Genomic DNA, 10,272 nt, shown 5'->3' with positions numbered 1-10,272 from the left:
TACGATGCCCTAGGTTACACAACCTAGGCCCAATACGACAATAATAGAACCCGACATATAATAAACTCCGTTAGTGTTGGAACATATTTAAAACAGTCAGACCAAATAACTTATGTGAATATGTAATTTTTTTTAACCTAATTGGGTTTTAGACTAACCTGTTTTGAGACTGCATGTTACAAAATTGAGTTTGTTTTAACATGTAACTACTTATTTTATAGTATTAATCGTAGAAAAGTCGCCAATAGTATTTCATTTTCAAGTACTCATTTAATTTCCCTAAATAATTACCATCTCTTAACACCAAAACAAATCATCTCCTAAAATAATCTTCTCATCCTCTTGTTTAAATCTTGACTACCACAACCACCACTTTCACTCGCCTCCACTAATCAACAATGACATATATCGCGAAGATAGAGAAATAGTAAATCATTGTGTAAAATTCAGTTTAATCCTGTAATCTCATATCTCACCCACTTTTTTATGCATGTATGGATGAAAATATCGGCAAAAATAGTTTGTTAGGAGACCTCAAATCCCTATAATTCATTACAACCCAAATTATCGAATTGAACATGACTTGGAATCATTTGATCTAGAGTAGTTGTATTATATTGTAAACTTCAAAATGTCATATAATTCAACTCAAATTACATACGCGGTACTAATTTTTCAAAGAACAATAATAACAACTCGTATGATTATTGTCCTAGACAAAGTTGAACACTTTTTATCTGACCGAATAATAATATCTACCAACATGAAAAAATAACACAAAACGTTAGAAAAATTTCCAAACCATGGTTTTTAGAAAAACTTATAAGTAGTTCCAAATCGTTGGACTCTCTAATGTCAAACATTTTGTGCTATAATATAAATGAAAAAATTATCTCAACTTCACAAAGTACATGAGTCCACAATCAAAGTTATCAAGACCCTTGAAACTTGACCTATTCCTAAGTCATGAACACAAAACAATAGTAAGAATAGCAAGAAAATCATTGAAGAGAAACAAATATACAAATGAGTAATGGCCTTATACAAACATTCCCGACTTCAACATTAGTGAAACTCAAATAGGAGAATAAATGTAAAGTTAGTCAATTTAATTACCGTCATAACTGCAAAATTATGATACAGTATAACACAGTACATGATGTAATTAGATCTTTAATATCATCACATATCTACACCAAGACTCCAAGTAACAAAGAAAATTTTAGGCAATATTAGTTGCGAAAACTAAAGAAGCATGTCAATGAACCACAACAATGAAGAACTGTATGCTAATTAAAACACACAAGTGCACACGTGCTTATATATGGGGACATGGATTTAGAAGGTTAGCAACACATAATATAATTTGGTTTCTTCGTTCCTTTCATTGGTAATTGCCAATTATCTCAAAAATATTCTCTTATTTCAAATCCAATTATTTATTTATTACTTATCTTAAAATCAAAGTAACGTACCCAAATTCGGATTCCCCAATATCATCTGAATTTTTTTTAAAAAATTTAAACTTTCTAATATTAATCGAACCTGAAAAAAGCTTTATAATTTTTATCTACAACTTAATCTCTTATTTGATTGTGGAATATGACTTGTAATTCAACTCATTATTTTATGTAAAGCTAGTGTCATATGGAAAATTGAGGACAAAAACACAAACTTTATCATAGTAAGTATTTCATATCTGAGATTTACTTTATGTTCAAATTTCTATTCAAATTTTTATCTTATTGTCCATTAGGGTTTCAAAAAAAATTGGAGACTTGTGATAGCTCGAAAAGTCCCATTTATTTGTTTACCTTTGACTAAAATTTCTTTAAAAAAATAAACAAATAATTAAGACGGAAAAAGTATATGCATAGCACAATAACGATATCTTAATAGGCTACAGATTAGATAATCAGTTGAGAAATTTGTTAAAAACATATACTTATAAGATTAAGTGATTTTTAAAGTCAAAATCATTAGTAACAAATAATTAAATGAGTATATAATGGAATCTTGATTTTACCTTGCAGTCATAGTTGTTCTGAAGACAGACTTAACATCCTAACCAACAAAAGTACTGACCAAAAACATAGAAACCCAGACGGTGAAGAATAGCGTCAATAAGTGTAAACCGAAGAACACATCCTAATTTCTACGTCTCCGAAATAGATAAATTAAGAATACCTCATCCACCCATCTCAATTTTACTCATCCTAGTCTTATGAAAATAGTGCCATATAACAAACAATTCAAACCAAATCAATCCTTATTTATAGCTAAGAGCCTTAGGGTGTGTTTGGATAGCAAAAGTGGAGGGAAATGGAGGGGAGGGGGAAGGAGGGTAGGGAAAGGGAGAGAAGGGAAGGGGAGGGGGAATGGAGTGTGATTGTTTGGATACAATTTCCTTCCAAATCTTGTCTATTATGGAGAGATTTTATTAGGCTTGGAGGAGGAAAATTGGATCCCTTCAAATCTCTCCCCATCCATTTCCCTCCACCCTCATTTGTTATCCAAACAAGGGATTTTAAATCTTCTACTCTCCCTCCCTTTCTTTTCCCTCTAAATCACTCAATCCAAACACACCCTTAGGGTGTGTTTGGATAGCAAAAGTGGAGGGAAAGGGAGGGGAGGGGGAAGGAGGGAAGAGAAAGGGAGGTAATGGAAGGGGAGGGCAAATGGGGAGTGGGTGTTTGGATACAATTTCCTTCCAAATCTTGCCTATTGTGGAGAGATTTTGATATGCCTTGGAGGAGGGAAAATGTATCCCTCCAAATCTCTCCCCCTCCATTTCCCTCCACCCTTATTTGCTATCCAAACAAGGGAGTTTAAATCTCATACTCTCCCTCCCTTTCTTTTCCCTCCAAATCACTCAATCCAAACACACCCTTAGTGATCAACCAATTTTTAACCTTCGACCTCCAAGTCTATCTCGATAGCTCCGATGCCATGTTTAGCTACTTCTCTATATCTCTTACCACTCTTCTGAACAACGATATATGTATTTAACGTAAGTTGTATTAGTATGACACTATGTTGTCTAATGTTACTCCTTGCTAGGATGTCGATAAAAGAAGGATCAAGTTTACTGAATTTCGGTAATAAATTGACGGTGAAGGATGTGTAGTACTGATTTGCTACGAAGTGTAGGAAAGTATAAACCGAAAAACTCACCCTAATTACCACGCCTCCTAAATAGATAAATTAACAATACTCCATCCACTCATCTCAATATTATTGTTCCGTAATCAAACTTGACTAATTAGAATAATGAGTAATACTCACATGCTAAGTTGCTATGAATTAAAAGTTAAGAAGAAGGTCGTTAATGACAATAACAAATTCTTTAGAGTATAGTAGATAATAAATCAAAGAAATTTGACGACAATGGAAATCAAGAATTTCGAGCAAGACTGATATTTATTTTTTAAATGTTAATTAAAGAGGCGGGAGTTACCCTTTTACTATCATCAACTATTACTGCAAATCACCATTTGTAAATAAACCTTTTCATTACTGACTCGTCATCCATACATGGAACATATTGTACTATATTGACCTGAAATGAGAAAAAAATAAGCGATATATTAAAAATAGTAAGAAACAATAAGATATGCACCATCTTAATATTAAAAACATGTATGCATTTATGTAACATGATCAGATATTGTACACTGAATAAACGTATGGACATCCTACATAAAAATCACAATAATAATAAGTACATTAAAGAGGGAAGGGGAGATAATTGAGATCAGTGGCATATGAAATCCCTAAAAACAAAATAACAAAATTACGTATAAAGGAAATAGTTTGTGTAATTGAATTTTAGACTCTGATATGTCATAGGTTTATATATACACACATATGCGGGTAGAGTTTGATACCTCATAGGTTTTAGACTTTTAATGTTATAATTTTATAATTTTAATTTAGTCATAAAATTAAAAGATGATTTTATGCATGCAAACTATAAGTAAAATAAGGAAGAAATCTTCATTCTTACATTGAAGATTTCGGTTTATATGGGCACAAGAGAGTTCTCCTACTCTCTTGTTCTTGAGCTCTCCTTAATTGGATGAACAAGGATTCAAGAAGAGAATCCCTCCCAAGGTTTTATACCCAAGATAACAACTTAATAAAATTAATATTATTATTACTAGAACAATATTAATTTTGTGCAAAAATTGACCCAAAATATTATTTGGTCTCTCTATTATTTCGGTTAAGAGAGAGGGAGGAGAAGGAAGATTTTATCACTCTAAAATTCTAATTTTTAGATGAATGAATGAATGAATACACTAGAGATTTTGGTAGTGTATAATAGGTAAAAATAAGGAGAAAAACCCATGCAATTCTCCTCTTGAAAAATCGGGTGGAAGGAGAAGGAAGTGCCCAATGCATGCACAAGGTTGTCTTCACAAGATCAAGTAGGTATGCATGGCTATTCCTTAGGTAAATCATTATGCTTACCACTAACATAATTAACATAATATATTCCTAATACCACCCCTAATTTCGGTTAACATGGATAAAATGGACTTCATTTTATCTTTGTCAATTTGTCAATTTGTCATATGTCACATGTCACATGTCACATAAAATTGTTATGTATTTTTAACATAAAATTGTTATGTATTTTTAACATAAAATTGTTATGTATTTTTAACATATTAAAAATCAACGCATTAATAAAAATACGTCATATACAAAAATCGACTTAGTAATTCATAATTACTTGTACCAAAATATTTTACCAATTATAAATCACAACATCTTATATTTATAATAATTTATTCATTCAAATGCAATTGTTTCCTTAAACAATAATTTCATCTAAGTAATTAAAACAATTCGATTACTTAGACCGTATCTTATTTAATCAAATTACAATGAGACACGTAAATATTACTTCCAAAATCGTCCGTCAATTTTAAGTAATTTAATTAACCCGTAACGTCATACGATCAATTAAATGATCAATTAAGAGTGACAGTAATGTCAAACTCTAGTCAGCCAATCATTACCGATATGTGTGGACCAGTTGACAGTAAAATATTACTTCCCAATTGTATTCTTTAAAATGAGATTTAAACATGTGATCATCATGATCAACAGTTGTGATCCAACAATCTCCCACTTGTCCTCGACAAGTGTGCGTCACCAATTCTCTTGTCCCATTACTATCTCCCACTCAATGCAAGGTGTCTTCCAGGTCGTACTTGCAAGTGATCATATCGAGAGTGGTTTCCTTGATCTGGAGAATAACTGATTGACCGGATTTATCCACCATGGATACATTCCGAGCGTGGCCACGCATTTCGATTCATTACTCCTCGAGTGGCCCCGAGATATTGTTATAACCCCGACAAGGGTGGACAATTCTATCGCACTCATTCCCTTCGACTAGCCACAACCATCATAACCCAAAATATGCCCATTTGACCCCATTTACGAAGGTCGTAGTAACACAAATCAAAGTTAATCTGAACTGTGCCATCTTAGGCGAATAGTCTTTAGTCAAAAGAATCGACTCATTAGAATACTATAGTAGCTCTCGCCACGACCAGGCTATATAAATTTGCCAGAACTCTATAAGCGGTCATAAGGCCCGACAAAATGTTCCTAACAGTCTGCCTATGTGATCGACTAGTCATTCTCATATGACTCCATGGCACTTGAAATTGCCATCAATCGCATCACATTCTAGTCACTTCGAGACGTCACCTCATGTAAGTAGCTATGGGCGAATACAATGCTAATCCGTGTTCACTTAAACGGGGTTCAATTGTCTCTACAACCCGTTGGATGTAACAAAGTATAAGGTGAGTTAATAATAACTCAAACGACAAATGTCGACATCACACTCGGGTAGTCAATACCGTATTACAACCTTGTGATGCATATCGTAAGTGTGTAAACACTTGTTGATTGCAATAGAAGTTTAACATATCATGTGTCCATGTGTTCAAACTTCTTTTAATCGCATTTTCCTTTACGTTCATGTTATCTATCATAGCATGAACCTTACCAAGTACACATCTAGGTTCCCAACCTCGGTTTCGGCTCTTTATCTTGAAAGAAATTCTTTGTCGATTATCACATTACAAACGAATTTGTGGTGAATGATATAACTTGTACTGATCAAGTACTCCACCCACACACAATGCACTAGGTATATGTTTTGTAGAATCTTGCAACAATTGTCAAGATGATTAGCCTAGCACTTCTCACAAGTCCTAGCATATTAGGAAAAATTAGTTTTGAGTAACTTCTTATTCAACTAAGTATCTTTCCAAACTTCCTATTTCTCCTTTTAGCTTGAAAAGCTTAGGATTTTCATAAATCCTTACATGTGTTCGAACTGCAATATGTGCAACCTCTTGACACACAACAGAGTCTTCTTGTCAAACACTGAAATCGCGCATCAAATTCTCCTCGAGAATTCATGACGTTTCTTGTGTGGCTCGCCAACGATTCATCATGATTTTATGCATATGAATCATTATTTGGACATGTGCATGATTATTCTAATGGCGGAAACATTAGTAACTAATAATCATGAGATCAACCATTCTTAGGTTCAAGGAACGACCATGACTGCTAATGGCAATTCCATTTTCATTTACGTGAATAACCTGCGTTTCTTGTTGATTCAATGTGTATGTCTCAATACTTATCCAACATCTCATGATGTGATTGGATTCATCATAGTCCATTTTCATCCAGAATTGAAAACTCAAATACTCCTTTATAAAAGAAGGTGTTAGCTCGTCATACTCAATGAGTAGTGAGTTATAAATTTTTATAAGATGATTGCTCCCACTAAATTCCATGTCTTCACACGATAATTTCCAAACTCCCACTTAATTCCACATGATTCGCAATTAACTACTCAATTGAGACATTTCAAAAATTGAAATTTATTGCTTTGTTAAGTTATTGAGATAAAACCATATATGTTCCCATCATATCCTTTCAAAATACCTATTTTGAAGTGGTCTCATCTAAACCTTATGGAAAGAGATTTTAATCTCTAACTCATTCATATCATAATGATGCGTAGCAATGTCAAATCTAATACACGTCCTTCAAAATACCCTTTTCGGAAGGAGGTTTAACCAATTCATTTTCATAATGAGGTTAAGTAATGACTTTTGCGTGGTTAATACTTAACTTAGCTATTGAGAATATCGGTATATCAATCCTTGTAACTTTGATTCATTTAGGCTCTTAAGTAAATATCAATATTAAAACTATTGGTCAAAGATATTATAAACTAGTCAGTTAAGACTTTACATTAGTCATTTTTCTTCCAAAACTTTCTTTTGGTCTCCTCGTGTAGTTATCTTGAGAACATATTCTTTTGATTACTTCACTTGGTCTCTCTTGTCATGTAGATCTATTCGAGACCATAGATCTCATCTATTCGTGTATACTATATTAATAGATATACCTCTATTCAAATCATTCTTCCTTGCGTAGATCTCATTTACACAAATTTATCTTGATGTTCTTTGTGTCTTCATTTTTCTCCCACTCTATCTTTAGAATAAATACACTAGAGATTCAAAGATAGCTTATGAGACACAAATAATGATTTTGAAGTAGAAGGAGGACTATCTCATAGGTTGACTAATTGTTTTTGATTTTGTAAGTGTACTTGGTGATTAACTTTCCTTTAAGAGAGTTCATTAACTCAATATCACTTTGTAAATGATCATACACAAGTCTTTAGCTTGTGGTCATTTAATGAATCCCATCATTATAGTTGTCTATTAGATCACTTTAAGTGAATAATCATATGTTTCTATGAGGAAGCATGTAAAGACGAATTTTAGAACAAGGATAAAAATGATAAAACGGGTGACTTGGGTTGCAAACCAAGCCACCATTATCCAAAATACAACCAATATCCAAAATACATTTCCATGTCGAACACGGAAATCAAAAGGTTCTAAAATCCAAAACATAATAAAAATAAGACAATAAAAAGCGAAGCTTCATGGAAGCTATTCCTAGCTTCTCGATGGTTTCTCAAGCTTGCTTTTCTTTTCCCTTGTCCTTGCTTGGTGGAGGCCCTATTTACAATAAAAAGGGGATACATTATCACAACTTTGTATCACAATACCATAGTTGAATTAGAAACATAAAAGAAAGGATAGTCATTTACCTCTTTGGAGTGATCTTTCCAAATTAATATCACCAAGGTATTTGGAACAATTTCTTTTCCAATGTCCAACACCATTACAATAATGGCATTTATCAAGAGGACCCTTCTTGATTTTGGAAGTGCTAGCTTCATAAGTCTTAGCTTTGGTGAAAGTGGGAGCTTGCTTCTTACCTTTCTTCCCATTCTTTTTGAACTTCCCCTTACTCTTGGTGCTTATGTTAAGCACATCCTTGGGTGGGTTGACATTTAACCCCATGTCTCTTTCGGCTTGCACAAGTAACTTGTGCAATTCTTCAAGAGACACGTCCTTGTCTTGCATGTTAAAATTCACCCGGAATTGAACATATGCTTTGACTTTGGATAAGGAGTGTAGAATCCTATCTACAATGAGTTCTTTGGGGATTTCAACTTTTTAAATCTTCAAGGTCTCGACTAGCTCCATTATTTTGAGCACATGAGGGCTAACCTTTTGGCCCTCTTTGAAGTCGAGATCAAAGAATGCCGCGGCCGCCTCATATTGGACGATCCGCGGAGTTTGTGAAAACATTGTCACAAGCTTGGAGTAGATTTCATTAGCGGTGCCCATTTTAAAGGCTCTCCTTTGGAGATCCGCCTCCATCGCAAAGATCAACACATTTTTCATTCCGGCGGACTCCTTATGGTAAGCCTCATATGCTTCCCTAGTGGCGGCGGTCGACCTAGTATTAGGTTCGGTGGAGAGGCCTCGGTGAGGTAACGAAGCTTGTCGTCACCTTGGGCGGCTAATTTGAGTTGGGCATCCCAATCGGAGAAATTTGACCCATTCTTTTCAAGTTTACATCGATCCGTGAAGGATCGGAGCCATGAAGTATTAGTGAGAGGCGTGGCGTTGGTGTTTGGATTTGCCATTTGTTATGAGAAATAAGAGTGGTCTATAAAACAAAATATAGAAGGAATAAAATCATATGTCGTTTTCAAAATAATACTCGTAAAAATAATTTAAACAAGTTTTATGGCATTTATCTAGTGACCTCTACCCAACTTAGATAAATGATTCCAAGACCCAAATTCATATCAACTTAGGCACGAGATAGCCGAGAAACCCTTATTAATATAACTCGGTGAATTAACTTTTAATCGATTCTACTTTTAGAACTCTTGGTCGATAAAATTTACATTAATATTTATCTATAGCCCGGAACACATGCGACTACGGTCACGAATACTTCCGTTGAGGTCAATCCAAATTTCGAATAAATGTGTCCATGATCCAAATTCACATTAATTTGGGCACGAGATGGCCGATGAAACCCTTATCAACACGAATTTGGTGGATAGACATTTATCACCCACTTCCCCTACGTAACAAGGTTTGTACCCCGGGATGGCCGAGTGCACTCCCTCACGAAATAGGTTTTCATGGTTTCTACTTTTTGGTAAGGCTATGTCTCAATTGTTTATTTTTAGCGAGAGGTCATGTCAATTTATTATCTATCACGTTTTAAGTGAACTAAAGCGGTGAACTACGATAATTCTAATTGACACGGTCGATAAACTCGATTAAATGATAATGCATGTTTTAGTTATGGCGATTTAGCGATCCATCCAACATATAAATAAAATGCAAAACATAAAAATAAATCCTAGTATGGCCTTCCTAAAATAGAAAATCTAATTAACTATTACATATTCGTAAACCAACTCCATTGGTCCCTTGAACTTCGGTTTTGGCATGCATCTCGAGGTAACACCGTCTTTATGTATCGCCTTCTTGTGTGACACCGTCTTCAAGGAACTCCGGAATAATTAAATTACATAACAAATTACATAATTCCCTATTATACATTTGTAATTAAAATAAAATAAAACTATTAAACTACAAAACGGTGATACGAGATCACAATAAATTACAACCGAATCGATATTCCCATACATTTCGGGAAATACCAATTAAAACTAAGGCCATACTAAGTAAAAATTACATAATTCAAAAATTACATAAAATAAAATTATGACAATCATAATAAAAATGCAGCATTATAATATGTATGAACATGCCCAATTTTATGCTAAATCGCCTTTAAGTAGCCAATATCGTATATTAAACGGTTTTTACGGAT

Source organism: Silene latifolia, chromosome X (assembly GCF_048544455.1).
Source record: "Silene latifolia isolate original U9 population chromosome X, ASM4854445v1, whole genome shotgun sequence".
Classification (NCBI taxonomy): Eukaryota; Viridiplantae; Streptophyta; class Magnoliopsida; order Caryophyllales; family Caryophyllaceae; genus Silene; species Silene latifolia.
The sequence above is the reverse complement of the archived record's forward strand: the minus strand, read 5'-3'. Positions refer to the sequence as shown.